At 44.4% G+C, this 20,399-nt stretch overlaps 1 pseudogene; it reads right to left on the bottom strand.

The window, feature by feature from the left end:
* LOC139410090 (cytoplasmic polyadenylation element-binding protein 3-like) overlaps positions 1 to 20,399 on the bottom strand; it is a 65,385-nt pseudogene that overhangs the window by 19,633 nt on the left and 25,353 nt on the right.

Genomic DNA, 20,399 nt, shown 5'->3' with positions numbered 1-20,399 from the left:
ATGTGCAGTTGTGTCACACAACACAGTACCACAGATGTCACAAGTGTTGAGGGAGGGTGCAATTGGCATGCTGACTGCAGGAATGTTCACCAGAGTTGTTGGCAGAGAATTTAATAAACATTTCTCTACCACACTCTAGTGTTTTTTTGGGGAGAATGTGGCAGTATGTCCAACAGGCCTCACAACTCTCTGTGAACAGAGTGGTGGTGGGGTTATGGTATGGGCAGGCATAACCTATGGCCAACAAACACAATTCCATTTTAATCAATGGTAATTCAAATGCACAGAAATACTGTGATGAGATTTTAAGGTCCAATCGGAGGCCCATTTCTTTTAAAGTATATGTGACCAACAGACGCATATCTGTATTCCTAGTCATGAAATCCATAGATTAGGGCCTAATTAATTCATTTAATCTGACTGATTTGCTCATATGAACTGTAACGCAGTAAAATCTTTGAAATAGTTGCATGTTGCGCTTATATTTTTGTTCCGTATATTTGTCCACATGCAATTGCATGTCAAGCAAGCCATCAAAAAGTCAGTTAAGAACTGATTTACAATGATGACCTACTCTGGCCAAACACGGACAAGGCTGAGCCAATTGTGCGCCGCCCTATGGGACTCCCAATCACGGCCGGATGTGATACAGCCTGGATTCAAACCAGGGACAGTAGTGACGCCTCTCGCACCGAGACGTAGTGCCTTAGACCGCTGCGCCACTCGGGAGCCCTATTAAACCCTTGTATTGTGGCAACTCATGAATATTCCAAGAGGCCATGGGCACGCATTGTTCACTAATTCTCTGTGCATTTTTTTGGCGCGTTTTGTGTTCTGTGTTTGTGCGCGTGTTTACTCACGTGCACGTCTGAGCCACATTGAGCCGTGTCACCATTCCAGATTCCCAATGTCCTGCTATGCCCTCAGGTTAAGTTGCACAACTTAATTCATTTAACTGAAATGGGTCTTCTGTATTTAAACCCTCCGAATCAGAAAGGTGCGGCCTTAAATCAACATCCTCGTCATCGGTGTCCAGGGAGAAGTTGTTCTTAGGGGTTAACTGCCTTGCTCAAGGGCAGAACGGCAGATTTGCCCACCTTGCCGGTTCGGGGATTCGAACCAGTGACATTTCGATTACTGGTCCAATGCTCTTAACCGCTAGGCTACCTGCCACCCATTTAGCCCACTGAACCAGCAGACCACCAAAATACATCTGTAGACCCTCATCTGGCTTGTAAATCCCTCCTCCTTCCTTACCATCCTAGCCTGCACGAAACCCCTAAACGTATTAATCACATGCCATGCAGCTCATGGACATTCTATGAGGAAATATAGTGAATGTACACTAAGGTGCTAGCCTGGTCCAAGACCTGTTTGTGCTGTCTTGCCAACTTCTATGGCCGTTGCCACGGCAAACACTGACAATGACCATAGGAGATGGCAAGACAACACAAACAGATTTGGGACACAGGCTAGTGCCACTGCCATGCGTCTGTACCTTCATCTATGTCAGGGGGCAGGCCTCCAACAAAAACCTTCCTGGAGTAGCGCTCCATCCGCTCTTCGTTCTGACAGCGCGTGGGCGAGTTCAACCCCGGGGCCAGAGAGGGGTCACCGTGACCGTCGTCCAGGAAACCGTCCTCAAAGGGAAAGAGCGAAGAGCGACCTGGAAAGAGAGAGGGGGGAGCGAGAGAGAGGGCCGGGGGGGATTGAGAGGGAAAGAGAGAACAAGCAAGGATAACAGGGAGAAGAGCGAGGGAGAAGAAAAGGGCACAGAACAGAAGAGAAGACAGGGAGGATATGAAAGAGAGAGAGAAAGAGAGAGATGGTGTTATTATAACTGGTAACAATAGCAGTTTCCTTACAGAGGAAGGTCAAATCACCATCATGCTGCTGCATTCGTCAAACATTGTTGGCCTGCCTGCCCTCCTCGGGCGAGACACCCGTTTTTTTTTTTTTTCAGGTCACCTATGTACAAAAAGTAAAGAATAAATAATAATGTTATTTATGTTTTTTAAATCATCTTCGGGATCAACCAGATAGAGTATGTAGAAAATATAATTGAACTATATATTTTTAAATAAGATCCGCTGAGAACTAACAATCACCAAAGTAGAGTCAGTGTGACACTAAAATTCCAATAATGATGCATTCAGGAATATTTTTGTCATGGCATGGGGCTCTCACCAATTTTGTTACGTTTGAGTCACTCAGATAGCATAAGCTATAGCAAAATTTGAAGGATTGCATAATAAAACTGCATTTTTTTTCTCTCAGCCTCATGGCAAAATGTGTAGAATTGCAGGAAATTAGCTTTAAAAAAAACAGCAACATTTTGTCAATGCGGCCAATCCGGCACCTCTGCCACATCCACCATTTAAGTCCCATTTTGACCAAGAAAAAAAAAAACAGAGTCCTTCAGAGCCTTGTTCCTGCAGGCAATAGGAACAAGGGGTGGAGAGCGCAGGAGGGATGGTGGGCAAGACGGCGGACCATTTGCCACAGCAGTAGATTACCTCTTACAGGTGAGAGCAAAGAGAACTGTGTACTGACTGAATGGAGCTGCATGTATCTAAGATCTGGAGGTAGACCATGTTAGAGGCCTCTGGTTAGGCGTAGGCTACTGTACAAATATGTTTTACTTCCCATGCTAACAGGCACACAGGTATAGACAAATACAGGAGGACTGACAAGGATAATAACCGTCCGATTTGATCGCTGAGTCATAAGCGCCATCTACAAGTGGACTAATGAACTGCCAACAGCCAGACTTAAAAGTCCTATAATTCTTAGATACAACAAATGCATGCATTGAAACAACAAAGTTTCAAATGTTACCAGGGTTTTCCCCAGTGAGAAAATAGGAATTAGTTGAACACTCCAAATCAGAGAAGAGCATGTCTGCAGCACCCATTCCTTCTATTCAGGACATAAATAGTTTCTGAGTCAGTGTTCTTCAATGTTTTTATGATACCTTGTAAAAAACATGTATTTTTAAACAGCTCCAAATGGACTTGGTTCTATACATGTCAATTAATTAATAATACACAAGTAGTAGCCAATACAGATGCCTATACCATATAACATCAGGCTTAAAGCAACGACTCAGAATACTAGAGAGAAAACAAAGGTTTTGGATACAAAATTCAGAAGTACAGTGCATTCGGTAAGAATTCAGACCCCTTCCCCACATTTTGTTAGGTTACAGCCGCATTCTAAAATGGATTACTTTTGAAAAAAAATGTTTTATCCTTAATACCCCAAAATGACAATTTCTGGCAAATTTATTCAAAAATTATAATAATTAATACCGTAATTACATAAGTACTCAGACACTTTGCTATGAGACTCAAAATTGAGCTCAGGTGTATCCTGTTTCCATTGATCATCCTTGAGATGTTTCTACAACTTGATTGGAGTCCACCTGTGGTAAATTCATTGGTTGGACATGATTTGTAAAGGCACACACCTGTCTATATAAGGTCCCACAGTTGACAGTGCATGTCAGAGCAAAAACTAAGTCATGAGTTTGAAGGAACTGTCCATAGAGCTCCGAGACAGGATTGTGTCGAGACACAGATCTGGGGAAGGGTACAAAAAAAATGTCTGCAGCATTGAAATTCCGCAAGAACACAGTGGCCTCCCTCATTCTTAAATGGAAGAAGCTTGGAACCACGGAGCAATCGGGGGAGAAGGGCCTTGGTCAGGGAGGTCACTCTGACAGAGCTCCAGAGTTCCACTGTGGAGATCGGATAACCTTCCAGAAAGACAACCATCTCTGCAGCACTCCACCAATCAGGCCTTTATGTTAGAGATGGAAGCCACTCAGTAAAAGGCACATGACAGCTCACTTGGAGTTTGCAAAAGGCACCTAAAGGACTCTCTTTTGCTTTGTTTTTACTGTGTGTATATTTTTCTTAATCCATTTTATAATAAGGCTATAACGTAACAAAAAGTGAAAAAAGTCAAGGAGTCTGAATACTTTCCGAATGTACTGTAATTATCCACCTCTCCCCAACTTCATTAAATGCAAGAACGTCCCAAAAAAAAAAAAGTGTGCAAATTAATATGATTTCATCCAATCACGGCACAGACGAAGGCAGATCATGTGACTTCACACTAGAACCCTCAGCCCTGGAAAGAGACACGTCCGTACGGACAGACAAGCAATTGTGCTCGTGCATCCTATTCATTTTGGCAAGCAGAAACACAGTAAAATTACAAAAGTTACCTCTTCTGCGGCCATAGCTCCTGGCTGCTTGTGAACAGTGGGAGAGGGAGGGAGAGATGGAGGGAGAGAGAGACAGAGGGGTATGGAAAGGAGAGGGACAGAGACATGGGTTTTGTGGGAAGACAACCAGGCAGAACATCACCAAGGCAACAGTGAAACCACAGACGGCCACACCTAATCATCAGCGATGGAGGCAAACAAGGCTTCATTATGGGTTAGCTGGCAGTAGCCCACAGGAAACCTGCTACTCCTGGGCTAGACTAGACTAGAGTAGGATGAGCGATGTTATAATACGCCTTACTACTGAGAAATATTCACCTGCAATAACAGAGCAATGACAATCATATTATGCAGATTATAATCAGGCAATAAACACGGACTACTACCTAGCTCACATTTACTTTCCTTTCTGCCCAGCGTCAATCTGTATGAATGTGGTTGATAAAGCGACATGCATAGACAGACAGATGTCATGAGTCATTATCCTGAACTAGTGAAACAGAGTCTATACAGTGGGACATTTCCACTCCAAGCTGCCCTGTGGATGGAGCCATGGAAGTGCCATCCTGAGTCTCAGGGTCCAGGCAGAAAAACTGTTAGAGGATGACTGTCCTACCATGTGATAGGGTTGGCTGGCAGATTTCAATTTAGTGAGCATGCAAATAAAAGGTACAGCAGACAGAGATAAGCCTTTGTGCCCTGTCTATCCATTTCATTAGTTACGGTGTTTGTGGGCTTTCAGAACAAACCTTTGACGTGTTATCTAAGGTTTAGGAAACACAGTAGCAAAAGGACTTACATGAAAGCCCACAACAAATGTGTAATTTGGTGTGGGTGCGTTTTCACACGTTACATGTCAACAAAAAAAAAAAACTTCCTTGAACGCACCCAACATGCCTGAATAGGAGCCTTGCTGTGGCTGAGAAAAAAGCCTACAAGAGGCAAATAGAGTCTACAACGTTAATGCCAGTAGACAGTGAGGAGGGGCTCCTGGTAATACATCCCCAAACAGACCTTCTTACAGTCAAGTGTCACAGAGAACACAGTCTTCTCCTAAAAACCAACATGGGGCTTTCCATTGTGCTGGTGCCCTTTCCCCCCACCCACCCCCCAGCTCTTGACAGAGACATTGTACCCAGGCCTATTCTCTTACTGGGTTTCATTAAAACTCTGGCTTGTCTCACCAGAGCACAGTTGTTCAGACCAACGTTCTCCGTTTTATTCTCCCACTGTCAGGGCCTTAGGAGAGACAAAGGCACCTAGCAACAAGGCGAAAATGGTAGAAGGGTGGAACCCACTGATCTAGTGTGGACTAGTAAGTGCTGTTGGGAAACTGTCAGTCACTGTGGCGAGGGAGAATAAAGACGAGGAGGATGAGCGTGAGGGAGGAACAGAAATAAGCATATACTAACACGTGAGTGTCAGAGAGGAGATTTTTGAAGGGATAACTGGAAGATCGTCCGGCCTGAGGAGCGTTTGTGTTTGTTATGTTTGCACAGCTTCAGGGCACTGTTGTACAGAGACGAGCAGTTATTAAAACTGATCTGCTCGGCCCTTACACTTCTCCTAAGCTATCAGTTCATCTTCAACCATAAATCAATGTTGTAGGCCTTACGGTTCCATCCTCCATCTCAGCCACAAAAATCAGTGGAAAATGAGAGAATGTGTCAGACAGATTCTCGGCTACAAGGCTTCATACAGCTGAGACAATGGAGAGACGAAGAGTAGACTAACGTTAACCAGCTTTCCTCACATCTAAAGCAGTGTTGACATTGGAGACTACAGCTGCAAGGGTCAATTATGACAGTTTCCAGAGCTCCGTGCAGATCTGAGATCTGTGCTTAAGTTAAACCCTCCAGAACAGCAGTTTAACATCTATTTGAAATGTGTTTTCCAAAGGACTGATGATGAAAATAACAAGTTGAAGAGAAAACAGACAGCACAGTGTTGTCAAGCTGTGACAGCAGTAAAACTAGTTACTATAAGCCTTGTTGGATATCTTCTCCTTTTCCATCCATCATCATTTCCTCTCTTTTCTCACTGCTTCCCCTGCTGGCATCCCCAACCAGGCGAGTGAGGAGAAACCACAGTCGTGTTCCTAAGGCCACGCAACCGAAAACGTTTAAAAACCTTTTGCAATGTTAAACAAAAATTATAATTTTTTATTGGACAAGTCCATGTAGCCCTCCCCGTTTTAGTCAGTTCTCTCTCTCATTTGGTGCCTAATGATCATGACCCAAGGCTCGACTAACACTCCCAGATGTCTTGAGCCGAGCTCCACCAGTCACCATGGACACCCCAATCCGCTCTCCTCTTATTGAAGTTTTGACAACGCTGAAAGGAAGAGACTTTTGCCAACTCACTTTCTAACTCGGAGGGAAAAGAGAGAGAGAAAAAACTGGACGAAGGGAGACAAAGTGACACGAATTATGAAAAACAAAATCTCTCTCAGAGACCAAAAAGGGGGGAGGGGGGTAATCTAGTGTTACAGGTCGGATATTTTTAGAACCGGTATTCAGGGGTCGTCGCTGTGGTTTCCCCCCAGCTCTGCGCTGAGAGATAGCTCCCATGCTGGGTTTAACACTTGGGGTGCGAGGTGGGATTAGCAAGGGAGGGCATCTGTGCCCTGCTGTGTATGGGCATGGGCCCTGTGGCGATCCCTGCCTCAACCCTATGGCATATCCTGAGGCATCCTGCATAGGTGTGTTCATGACGACACTACTTCGGAATAGGTTTCTTATTGCCAGTTTCCATACAACAGAGAAGCAACACTTTGCCTGTCAAACCGAACGCCACAGTTAAAGCACAAACACGTACATCCATAATAACATACAGAGGGATTTACAAAGAGAAACGTAGCCTATTGTATGTTCTGAAACACTACTCACTGTTTAATGGCGTAATGTGCTCTGCTCCGGGGTGGTGGAAGTTCAGACCCATGCGTCCTGTAGAAAAACAAGATATTACAGGTCATAACCTGCATGCAAGCCCTACATAAATGTCTAAAACACAAACCCTCATCACGCTCCACACCAACAACACAAGACGTAGAACTGCTAACACGAAACAGATTTTTTAATGCAAATGTTCTGAGGGGACAAGATGTCGCATACAACATGTTATATTTTACGTACGTTATACTGTCGACATAACCTGGTAAAAAGACACCCACGGAAACTAAACTAGTATCATTGAGAAACCAAACCAGGGCAAACATGTGTGATGAACAACACATAGAGGTGTAGACTAGGCTATGAAAAACAGTCATTCAATGTTCTCGCTCTCATACGTCGCAGCTCACACACACAAACAATGGACACTCCAATGCAAAGAATTTGACAGAGCATGCATTCTGCTCTAGAGACAACGGGAAAGCGTCACAAGGCCTGGCGGTCTGTGTGTTGTGGACATGCCCAGGCATCCTCCACCTCCACACCAGCCAGTGAAAGGACTTCCTGGTACAGACCCTAGTACTGTCAAAAGTACCCCTCTATCATTCTGGCTCGATCACTTTCATACACACAAACAAATACTGCAGTTTTTTATATTACCTTAATTTGCGTCTTCGAGGCCTGGGTAAGGCCCAAATGTCATAAATATTCCAACTTTGATTAAATATTTCTCAATTATGCTTTTAGATACAAAATGTCAAATATGTCACCAATCCTTCCTTCAAAAAGACCATTCTATTGATAAAATATAGTGAATATCCTCAAAATTGCGGTATTTTGTTGTCCTGGTTTCATGAGGAATCACTCTAGCATAGAGCATAGTTAAGTTATGACTCACTGTATCCAAAGACAAATGAGCATCTATCTTTGACTCCATTTTGTTGCTCCCAGCCTATAGACAGAAACTAAAAACAGGAAACGTCCGTGCTCAGGTCTGTTCAACGCTGGTCCGACCAATCTGATTCCACGCTTCAAGATTGCTCCGATCATGTGGACTGGGATATGTTTCGGATAGCGTCTAACAACAACTTTGATGTATACGCTGATTCTGTGAGCGAGTTTATTAGAAAGTGCATCAATCCCCAACCAGAAACCGTGGATTGATGGCAGCATTAGCGCAAAACTGAATGCGCGAACCACTGCTTTTAAATCAGGGCAAGGTGACAGGAAACATGAGTGAAAACAAACAGTGTAGCTATTCCCTCCGCAAGGCAATCAAACAAGCTAAGCATCAGCATAGAGACAAAGTAGAGTCGCAATTTAACGGCTCAGGCACGAGAGGTATGTGGCAGGGTCTACAGTAATTCACAGACTACAAAAAGAACACCAGTCCCGCCACGGGCCCGATGTCTTGCTCCCAGACAAACTAAACAACTTCTTTGCTCGCTTTGAGGACAATACAGTGCCACCAACATGGCCCACTACCAAAGCCTGCAGGCTCTCCTTCACCGCAGCCAACGTGAGTAAAACATTTAAACGTGTTAACCCTCGCAAGGCTGCCGGCCCAGACGGCATCCCTAGCCGCATCCTCAGAGCATGCGCAGACCAGCTTGCTGGTGTGTTTACAGACATATTCAATCAATCCCAGTCTGCTGTGCACACCTGCTTCAAGAGGGCCACCATTGTTCCTGTTCCCAAGAAAGCTAAGGCTGTCGCCCCGTAGCACTCACTTCCGTCATCATAAAGTGCTTTGAGAGACTAGTCAAGGATCATATCACCTCCACCCTACCGGACACCCTAGACCCACTCCAATTTGCTTCCCGCCCCAATAGGTCCACAGACGACGAAAACGCAATCACACTGCCCTAACCCAAGCTCAGTATTTAACTCCATAGTAACCTCCAAACTCGTCATTAAGCTTGAGACCCTGGGTCTCGACCCCGCCCTGTGCAACTGGGTCCTGGGCTTTCTGACAGGACGCCCCCAGGTGGTGGGGGTAGGAAACAACATCTCCCCCCCACTGATCCTAAACACTGGAGACCAACAAGGGTGCGTTCTCAGCCTTCTCCTGTACTCCCTGTTCACCCATGACTGCGTGGCCATGCACGCCTCCAACTCAATCATCAAGTATGCAGACGACACTACAATGGTAGGCTTGATTACCAACAACGACGAGACGGCCTACAGGGAGGTGAGGCCCCTCGGAGTGTGGTGTCAGGAAAATAACCTCACACTCAACGTCAACAAAACAAAGGAGATGATCGTGGACTTCAGGAAACAGCAGAGGGAGCACCCCCCTATCCACATCGATGGGACAGTAGTGGAGAAGGTGGAAAGTTTTAAGTTCCTCAGCATACACATCACAGACAAATTGAAATGGTCCACCCACACAGACAGCGTGGTGAAGAAGGCGAAACAGCGCCTCTTCAACCTCAGGAGGCTGAAGAAATTTGTCTCATCACCAGAAACACAAACTTTTACAGATGCACAATCGAGAGCATTCTGTTGGGCTGCATCACCACCTGGTATGGCAACTGCGCCGCCAACAACCGTAAGGCTCTCCAGAGGGTATTGAGGTCTGCACAACGCATCCCCGGAGGGCAAACTAGCTGCCCTCCAGGACACCTACACCACCCATTGTCACAGGAAGGCCATAAAGATCATCAAGGACAACAACAACCCGAGCCATTGCCTGTTCACCCTGCTATCATCCAGAAGGCGAAGTCAGTACAGGTGCATCAAAGCTGGGACCGAGAGACTGAAAAACAGCTTCTATCTCAAGGCCATCAGACTGTTAAACAGCCATCACTAACATTGAGTGGCTGCTGCCAACATACTGACTCAAATCTCAAGCCACTTTAATAATAAAAAAATGTGATGTAATAAATGTATCACTAGTCACTTTAAACAATGGCACTTTATATGTTTACATACCCTACATTACTCATCTCATATGTATATACTGTACTCTATACCATCTACTGCATCTTGCCTATATCTTTCGGCTATCGCTCATCCCTATATTATTTGTACATATTCTTATTCATTCCTTTACACTTGTGTGTAAAAGGTAGTTGTGAAATTGAAAGATTACTTGTTAGATATTACTGCACGGTCGGAACTAGAAGCACAAGCATTTCGCTACACTCGCGTTAACATCTGCTAACCATGTGTATGTGACAAAATAAAATATGATTTGATTTGATTAACAACCACACAGTGACAGACTTCTCCAGTCCTTCCTTTCTACAACACTAAACTACTGGCTGGATTGCAAACATATGGGCAGCAAAAATGCTACCATGGACAAACAGGGTTCAAGAGTTCACGTAATGAAAAGATGGTCCAGCAAGTCATCCTTGCCTTTAAAATGGCAGATATTTCTACATCAATTACTCAACAGAACATGTGCAACTAACTAGTTGGCTCCAACAGGGCAACAAGTTTCATCACAGTGCTCAAAATCTGCACTTAGCCTCTCCAGTATGTTAACACAGCAAGGGTGAATGGCAGGGGCAGACATCTGTTTTACTGACACGCACACGCACACACACACACACACACACACACACACACACACACACAGAAGGCGCAACTGTGTTGTAAGCTGGAATGGCCCCAAACAAGACGAGGTGTAGAAAAGTTTCAAAACTAAGCCGCAGCAGACAGATAAGCATTTCAACAGTTTAGACCAGGGTCAAATTCATTAACGCAGAATGAAGCTAAGGGCGGCAGGTAGCCTAGCGTTTAAGAGCGTTGGATCAGTAACCAAAGGGTTGCTGGTCCGAATCCCCAAGCCGACTAAGTGAAAAATCTAAAGGCTCTTAACCCTAATTGCTCCTGTAAGTTGCTCAGGATAAGACCTTCTGGTAAATTACTAAAATGTTCTTATTGGACAACTTCTAGTATAGTCCCTTTCTGTTTCAGTTCGTGTTCTTCCATTTGGTGCTTAATGAATACGACCCAGTCCTCCTCCTAAGCTGGAAACATCAGTGGAACTAGTAGTGAGATTTGGGTGAAAACGAGAGAGGGGGAGTGGATAGAAGCCAGTGCAGCCATCGCGTCCTACTGATGAGAGCAGATGAGGATTTCCTCAAGGTTCTCAACGATTCATAATCCAGCACGAAAACAGAGGGGCTTATATGGCAACACTGCGTGGACACGTATCTATCCCCCCTTCTTGCTCATGTTTTGTTGCTGTGCAAATCATGTGGCTGCTATATCTTATTTGATTGACATCAATAAAACCCCCCCCCAAAAAACGTCTTCCAAATCTCACACACACACACACACAGTTGATTGTCACCCTCGCTCTCTCCTACTGCCAATTCCAACTGAATGAGAGTAGTGTGGCCATCTTGAGTGTAGAAATCTTATTGTGACATGCCCGAGATAGCATGTCATTTTTCAAAAAAGGATTTCAAAAGGATATTCTATAGAAACGAGCCCCATTCTTTCTCAGAAACTGTAAACTGTCAAAAGATATGGAAGATAACATCCCTAACTCACCCTGAAAAACAAGTATTGTATTCTAATTGATGAGACATGAGCCACACTCAATGTTGACAGCATTATTCGAGTGTTAAGTCACACAGCCAACACTAAATATATCCAGCCCTCTAGCTCTAGCTGCACTGGGAGGAAAGCCTCCATTTTGCCTATTAAATAACCTTGGTCCATGGCAGTCCTACCTAAACCAGGGTCGTATTCTTTAGGGCACTACGTAGCAAAGCGTTTTGCAACAGAAAATTAAAATGACAGCTTTTTATTGGACACACATAGGTGTGTGACTGCACACCCTGTTGCAGTCCCTTTTTCTTCCATTTCGTGCCTAATAAGTAACACCTAGGCATTCTAGTGGGACAGAGTGGACAGTTGCTCCTGTAAACCCTAAAATAGCCCTGGGCCATCTGCTTTCCCCAGTTCAGTGGCATGACCTCAGGGCGAGGCCTGGGGTTATTCTCAGACTGTGTGTGTGATCAGTCAGTGGGCAGTGGGATGTCATCCGCCTCCTTCAGAACAAAGCCAGTAAGTCTCTCGTCCCCAGACTTCTAATGAAGTGCAGACTGATGCAATTGCAAAACATAGGGATGAGGTGGGGAATACTGGTTAGAGCAGGGGTGTGAAACATATGGATCCGGTGGTTCGAGCCCTGAATGCTGATTGGCTGACAGCAGTGGTATATCAGACCATCATTTTTTAATGCTCTAATTATGTTGGTAACCTGTTTAAAATATCAATAAGGCACCTCGAGGGTTTGTGGTATATGACCAATACTCCACGTTGCGTCATGCATAAGAACAGCCCTTTGCCGTGGAATATTGGCCATATACCACTCCTCTTCGGACCTTATTTTTTAAATATACACTACCTGTCAAAAGTTTAAGAACACCTACTGATTCAAGGGTTTTTGTTTACTTTTACAATTTTCTACATTGTAGAATAATAGTGAAGACATAAAAAAAAAGTGTTAAACAAATCAAAATATATTTTATATTTGAGATTCTTCAAATATCCACCCTTTGCCTTGATGACAGCTTTGCACACTCTTGGCATTCTCTCAACCAGCTTCATGAGGTAGTCACCTGGAATGCATTTCAATTAACAGGTGTGCCTTCTTAAAAAGTTAATTTGTGGAATTTCTTTCCTTCTTAATGAGTTTGAGCCAATCAGTTGTGTGGTGACAAGGTAGGGGGGTATACAGAAGATGGTATTTTACCAAATAGGGCCAAGTCCTTATTATGGCAAGAACAGCTCAAATAAGCAAAGATAAATGACAGTCCATCATTACTTTAAGACATTTCACAGTTTCAAGTGCAGTCTCAAAAACCATCAAGCACCATGATGAAACTGGCTCTCATGAGGACCGCCACAGGAAGGGAAGACCCAGAGTTAAACACAAGTCTCAATGTCAACAGTGAAGAGGCAACTCTGGGATGCTGGCCTTCTAGGCAGAGCTCCGCTGTCCAGTGTCTGTGATCTTTTGACCATCTTAATCTTTTATTAATGCTGGCCAGTCTGAGATATGGCTTTTTCTTTGCAACTCTGCCTAGAAGGCCAGCATCCCAGTTGCCTCTTCACTGTTGACGTTGAGACTGGTGTTTTGCTGATACTACTTAATGAAGCTGCTAGTTGAGGACTTGTGAGGCATCTGATTCTCCTACTAGACACTAATGTACTCAGAACAAAAACAGACTGACAAGTTTCTGAAGAAAGTGCTTTGTTTCTGGCCATTTTGAGCCTGTAATCGAACCTACAAATGCTGATGCTCCAGATACTCAACTAGTCTAAAGGCCAGTTGTATTGCTTATTTAATCAGAACAACAGTTTTCAGCTGTGCTAACATATTTGAAAAAGTTTTTTTTAATGATCAATTAGCATTTTAAAATGATAAACTTGGATTAACTAACACAACGTGCCATTGGAACACATGAGTGATGGTTGCTGATAAATGGGCCTCTGTACACCTACATAGATATTCCATTTTTAAAAATCTGCCGTTTCCAGCTACAACAGTCATTTACCATAAAATTGTCAATTTGATGTTATTTTTAAATGGACAAAAAAAACTGCTTTTCTTTGAAAAACAAGGACATTTCTAAGTGACCACAAAAATTTTAACGGTAGTGTGTGTGTGTGTTTGTATATAAATATTTTTTTTCTATTTTCTACATCAAAACTATGAAATAACAAATATGGAATCATGCCGTAACCAAAAGTATGTGGACACTTGCTCGTCGAACTTCTGATTCCAAAATCATGGGCATTAATATGGAGTTGCTCCCCCTTTTGCTGCAATTAACACCCCCCACACTTCTGGGAAGGCTTTCCACTAGATGCTGGAAGATTGCTGCAGGGACTTGCTTCCATTCAGCCACAAGAGCATTAGTGAGGTCAGTCACTGATGTTGGGCAGTTAGGCCTCGTTTGCATTCGGCGTTTCAATTCATCCCAAAGATGTTGGATGGAGTTGAGGTCAGGGCTCTGTGCAGGCCAGTCAAGTTCTTCCACACCAATCTCAACAAACCATTTCTATATGGACCTCGCTTTTTGCACGGTGGCATTGTCATGCTGAAACAGAAAAGTGCCTTCCCCAAACTGTTGCCACAAAGTTGGAAGCGCAGAATCATCTAGAATGTAATTGTATGCTGTAACGTTAAGATTTCCATTCACTGGAACTAAGGGGCCTAGCCCAAACTATGAAAAACAGCCCCAGACTATTATTCCTCCTCCACCAAAATGTACAGTTGGCACTACGCATTGGGGCAGGTAATATTCTCCTGGCATCCGCCAATCCCAGATTCGTCCGTTGGACTGCCAGATGGTGAATTGCGATTCATCACTTCAGAGAATGCGAGTCCAGTGGCGGCAAGCTTTACACCACTCCAGACGACACTTGGCAGTGCGCATGGTGATCTTAGGCTTGTGTGCGGCTGCTCGGCCATGGAAACCCATGTCATGAAGCTCCCGACGAACAGTTATTGTGCTGACGTCACTTCCAGAGGCAGTAAGGAACATGGTAGTGAGTGTTGCAACCTAGGACAGATGAGTTTTTTGCGATGCGCGCTTCAACTGTCGCCGGTCCCGTTCTGTGAGCTTGTGTGGCCTAGCACTTCACAGCTGAGCCGCTGCTGCTCCTAGAAGTTTCCACTTCACAATAACATCACTTACAGTTGACCGGGACAGCTCCAGCAGGGCAGAAATTTGACAAACTGACTTGTTGGAAAGGTGGCATCCTGTGACAGTGTCACGTTGAAAGTCACTGAGCTCTTCAGTAAGGTCATTCTACTGCCAGTGTTTGTCTATGGAGATTGCATGGCGATGTGCTCGATTTTATACACGTCAGCAACGGATGTGGCTGAAATATTGCCGAATGTACACATTTTAAGTGGTGACCACATACTTTTGTACACACACACACACACACACAAATATAGAGAAATGATAATGGACCTACAGTCATAGTTTCTTGACTGTGTCCAGCTCATTAATAATCACAGAAAAAAAAGTGCTAATTTTGATGGCGTGAAATTATAACACATTTTCAGTGCGTCCCTCTGGACCTCGAAGACCGAATGCTGAGATTTGACACCCCTGGGTTAGAGCAGTATTTCTTAACCCCGGTCTTGGTTTGTTTTGTTGCCTTAGCACTACACATGTAAATCAATTGATCATCAAGCTTTGTACATACATACCTGTATGTACATACATATGTACATACATACAGTACCTGCTGCATACTACTTGGTTTAGTCTAAATTGACTGGTTTTCATGGGGTTGCATTCAGAGAAGTGTTGGACAGCATATTATGATCTTAAAGGGTTAACCTTCCTCTAGATTCCATGCAGTGCTCATCAGCGACTGCCGTACACCTGCAGTTCCCCCGGACTCTGCCGTAGCCACGTTTTTTTTACCCTCTGTTCCACATTAAATAATGTATTAAAGCTCCTCAATAACTCCCTTTGGAAAAAGCCCAAGCAGCAGTTATGCGGAGGAATGGCAATTCAAGGAGGTGGTGTGGAAGTGTTAACCCTGCTGACAAAAACACCTCCAGACGAGAGGACAGAGTTTCTACTTAGGCTACTGGCAATGAAATGCAACGCTCCAACTGTCTGAAAAGCTCAAAGGATGAAAATGACAGCTTTATTTACACTAGATGTTCTTGAATTGAGAGTTAAGAGACTTATTTCCCTACAAAAAACATAATACCCTCAACTTAAGGCCAAGAGAATACAAATTCTCTCATCAACTACTGTACTAGTAGAGGCTGGATGGACAAAGGCTAAACTAAGCTAATGGTGTGTGTTTCTAACCTTTACCACTTCCAACAAAGCTAAGAACGTTATCTCATCTCCCAACAATGATTGCAGACTGTTTAAAGTGCAGAGAAATCCTCTATTGTCGTCAGTGATAGAGCAAATTATTAAAGGTGCATATTTGAGTTTACCTAGTCCAGCCAAATGTAGGCTAGGCTAAGTTCAGGTTATCGGACAGCCTGGCCAAGAGAGCCTGAAGGTCTGGGTGATCTTTTGATGACCTTCTACCTCAAGGTCAGGCTCTGTGACATCTCTCTGACCCAAAAGAAACAGCCTTCACTGCTCTTTCTCCATCTGACTACTCTGAAGCTCTAGCTTCCCTCTCGATAAAACCTTACTCTTGCCGCCCATTTTATTATCTATTGATTTGTAATCAACAAACACACTAAGACAAACAGCATTGCTCAATAGATCTGTACTCAAGTTAGAGAGACTGGAGAGTTTAAACTAGTTGAGATGTGTATTCTCATTAATCAACCACAGCATAGATGCCATTCTTTTAGCATGTAGTCCTACAAGGCAACTGACCCCATCTGTCATATAAAGCCTACACACTTGCTTAAGTCTCCATCAAACCAACACAAATGCCCACATCACCCAACACACATAACCCAGAATGACCCTCTCCCACACACACAATCAAGAGTTTATTATTTTATTCTATGAAAGTCAGTCGTATAATGGCTAAACTCTTTAGCTTTTTAGAAACAAACAGCAGGCCTATCTGTTATTACTAGGCTACATGTTTCTATGCACTGCTGACATTTATGGTAATGCAAACATCACTAAATACCTTTTAAACCCATAAAATGACATTTTCAAAAGCTCAAGTTGATTAAAAACGCACACAAATTGACAATGGAGACTCTTCGTCGCTGAGGCATACAGTCACATTTGAAAGGCCACGTGAGGCAGAACAGCTGAGCAGCAGATGTGTGTGGACATGAATGCTTTGAATAGAGCGTCTGATTTGCATGTGGCGGTATATGCTAGTCAGTCTATGGAGCGGTGGAGGCCTAATTCTAACCCTTATGCTCCGCACTTGAGCTCAGCGGGCCTGTTTGTTCAGGCCATCCCAGACCTGCCTGCTCCCTTTCAAAACAGAGCGTAAATTCCCCATGCATGCCATTCCGATCGGCTTAAATCAGCATTCAGGAGTTGGAGAGGATCACAAGAATTGAGTGGCAGTCAGTGGCACCCGCTCCTCTCCCTTTCCCTCCCCCTGGACTGAGTCTCTGGACTGACTCCGCTTCAAACACAGAGTCAACTCTATAGAGGCTTGCCCTTCTCACCGCCAGACAGAGGGTGGTTCACATTCACTCCCCTTGTGTAACCCCCCCACCCCACCATTCTCATCATCACACAGCCCTGCATGCCCTCTCATTCCTCACACAGTTTCCTCCTCCACACACACTCAGCGCATGTGATGGTAATCCCAAACAACACTCGCCACAGTCAGAGGCTGGCACTAAGACAGCATTGAATGAGCTATATTCCGCCATAAGCAAACAAGAAAACGCTCACCTAGAGGCGGCGTTCCTAGTAGCCTCTCCTAGGGACTTTAATGCAGGGAAACTTAAATTTCTATCAGCATGTTAAATGTGCAACCAGAGGAAAAAGATCTCTGGACCACCTGTACTCCGCATACAAAGCTCTCCCTCACCCTCCATTTGGCAAATCTGACCATAATTCTATCCTCCTGATTCCTGCTTACAAGCTCAAATTTAAGAAGGAAGCACCAGTGACTAGATCAATAAAAAAAAGTGGTGATTTGAAGCAGATGCTAAGCTACAGGACTGTTTTTATAGCACAGACTGGAATATGTTCCGGGACTCCTCCAATGGCATTGAGAAGTACACCACATCAGTCATTGGCTTCATCAATAAGTGCATCGATGACGTCATCCCCACAGTGACCGTACGTACATACCCCAACCAGAAGCAACGGATTACAGGCAGCATTCGAACGGAGCTAAAGGCTAGAGCTGCTGCTTTCAAGGAGCCCGGAAGCTTATAAGAAATCCCATTATGCCCTCTTACAAACCATCAAACAGGTAAAGCATCAATACAGGACTAAGATCAAATCGTACTACACTGGCTCTGACGCTCGTCATATGTGGCAGTGCTTGCAAACCATTACAGACTACAAGGGAAAACACAGCCGAGCGTTTCTACCAGACGAGCTAAACTACTGCTATGCTTGCTTCGAGGCAAATAACACTGAAACATGCATGAGAGCACCAGCTGTTCCGGAGGACTGTGTGATCACTCTCTCCACAGCCAATGTGAGTAAGACCTTTAAATAGGTCAACATTCAAGTCCACAGGGCCAGACGGATTGCCAGTACATGTACTCCGGGCATGCGCTGACCAACTGGCAAGTGACTTCCACAGATGATGCAATCTCCATTGCACTCCACACTGCCCGTTCCCACCTGGACAAAAGGAAAACCTATGTGAGAATGCTATTCACTGACTACAGCTCAGTGGTCAACACCATAGTGCCCTCAAAGTTCATCAATAAGCTAAGGACCCTGGGACTAAACACCTCCCTCTGAAACTGGATCCTGCACTTCCTGACGGGCCGCCACCAGGTGATAAGGGTAGGTAGCAACACATCCGCCAGGCTGATCCTCAACACAGGCGCCCCTCAGGGGTGCGTGCTCAGTCCCCTCCTGTACTCACTGTTCACTCATGACTGCACGGCCAGGCACGACTCCAACATCATCATTAAGTTTGCCGACGACACAACAGTGGTAGGCCTGATCACTGACAATGACGAGACAGCCTATAAGGAGGTGGTCAGAGACCTGGCTGTGTGGTGCAAGGACAACAACCTCTCCCTCAACGTGATCAAGACAAAAGGAAATGATTGTGGACTACAGGAAAAAGAGGACCGAGCATGCCCCCATTCTCATCGAGTGGGGCTGCAGTGGAGCAGGTTGAGAGCGTCAAGTTCCTTGGTGTCCACATCACCAACAAACTAACATGGTCCAAGCACACCAAGACAGTCGTAAGGTGGGCACGACAAAGCCTATTCCCCCTCAGAAGACTGAAAATATTTGGCATGGGTCCTCAGATCCTCAAAAAGGTTCTACAGCTGCACCATCAAGAGCATCCTGGCTGGTTGCATCACTGCCTGGTATGGCAACTGCTCGGCCTCTGACCGCAAGGCACTACAGAGGGTAGTGCGAACGGCCCAGTACATGACTGGGGCCAAGCTTCCCGCCATCTAGGACCTCTGTAACAGGCGGTGTCAGAGGAAGGCCCTAAAAATTGTCAGAGACACCAGCCACCCTAGTCATAGACCGTTCTCTCTGCTACTGCACGGCAAACAGTACTGGAGCGCCAAATCTAGGTCCAAGATGCTTCTAAAGAGCTTCTACCCCCAAGCCACAAGACTCCTGTCAAATGGCTACCCAGAATATTTACAGTGCCCCCCACCCCCCTCATCCCCTCTTTAAACCACTGCTACTCTCTGTTGTCATCTATGCATAGTCACTTTAATACCTCTACCTACATGTACATTCTACCTCAAATAACCTGTGGCCCCACACATTGACTCTGTATTGGTACCACCCTGTATATAGTCTCACTATTGTTATTTCACTGCTGCTCTTTAATTACTCGTTACTTTCATCTCGTATTCTTATCTGTATTTTTTGAAACTGCATTGTTGGTTAGGGGCTCGTAAGTAAGCATTTCACTGTAAGGTGTAACCTGTTGAATTCGGCGCATGTGACTAATAAAATTTTATTTGAATCTTGATCATCATCTGCACATCTATCACTCCAGTGTGAATGCTAAATTGTAATTATTTTGCCACCATGGCCTATTTATTGCCTTACCTCCCCGATCTTACTACATTCGCACACACTTTATATATATATATATTTCTATTGTGTTATTGACTGTACGTTTGTTTATCCCATGTGTAACTCTGTGCTGTTGTTTGTGTCGCACTGCTTTGCTTTATCTTGGCCAGGTCGAGGTTGTAAATGAGAACTTGTTCTCAACTGGCCTACCTGGTTAAATAAAAGGTTAAATCAAATCAAAAATAATGCCGACAATTAAAAAAATGATTTCCACATCCAGAAATGATTGCATGGTCCATATTATCAGGTATGCTATTAGCAAGAAGCATTATCATCTGTAGCCCAACTGATGCAGCATAGCGACTATAAATAAATAGGCTGAAGCATGGGGTTGCCGAAATGCATTTACCTCATTGGGAAAATGATTAGCTAGATCCCAATTATTATATTTGAACTAGTTAGCATCCTATTGATGAATTTTAGTCCCAAAGAACTTGCATAAACACAGTGAATATAATGTAGGCCTACCTGCTACGGTAACTTGGGGTAACCTGCCACCCGGGGTAATGAGACCCCTTCCTGTACTTCTCACAGAAACCACTTCATGTCACCACCAACACTTTTTTCCTGGTTGCCACTACCACTTGC

This window comes from Oncorhynchus clarkii, chromosome 1 (assembly GCF_045791955.1).
Source record: "Oncorhynchus clarkii lewisi isolate Uvic-CL-2024 chromosome 1, UVic_Ocla_1.0, whole genome shotgun sequence".
Lineage (NCBI taxonomy): Eukaryota > Metazoa > Chordata > Actinopteri > Salmoniformes > Salmonidae > Oncorhynchus > Oncorhynchus clarkii.
Note: the sequence above shows the minus strand (reverse complement) of the source record. Positions and strands in the feature narration are given on the sequence as shown.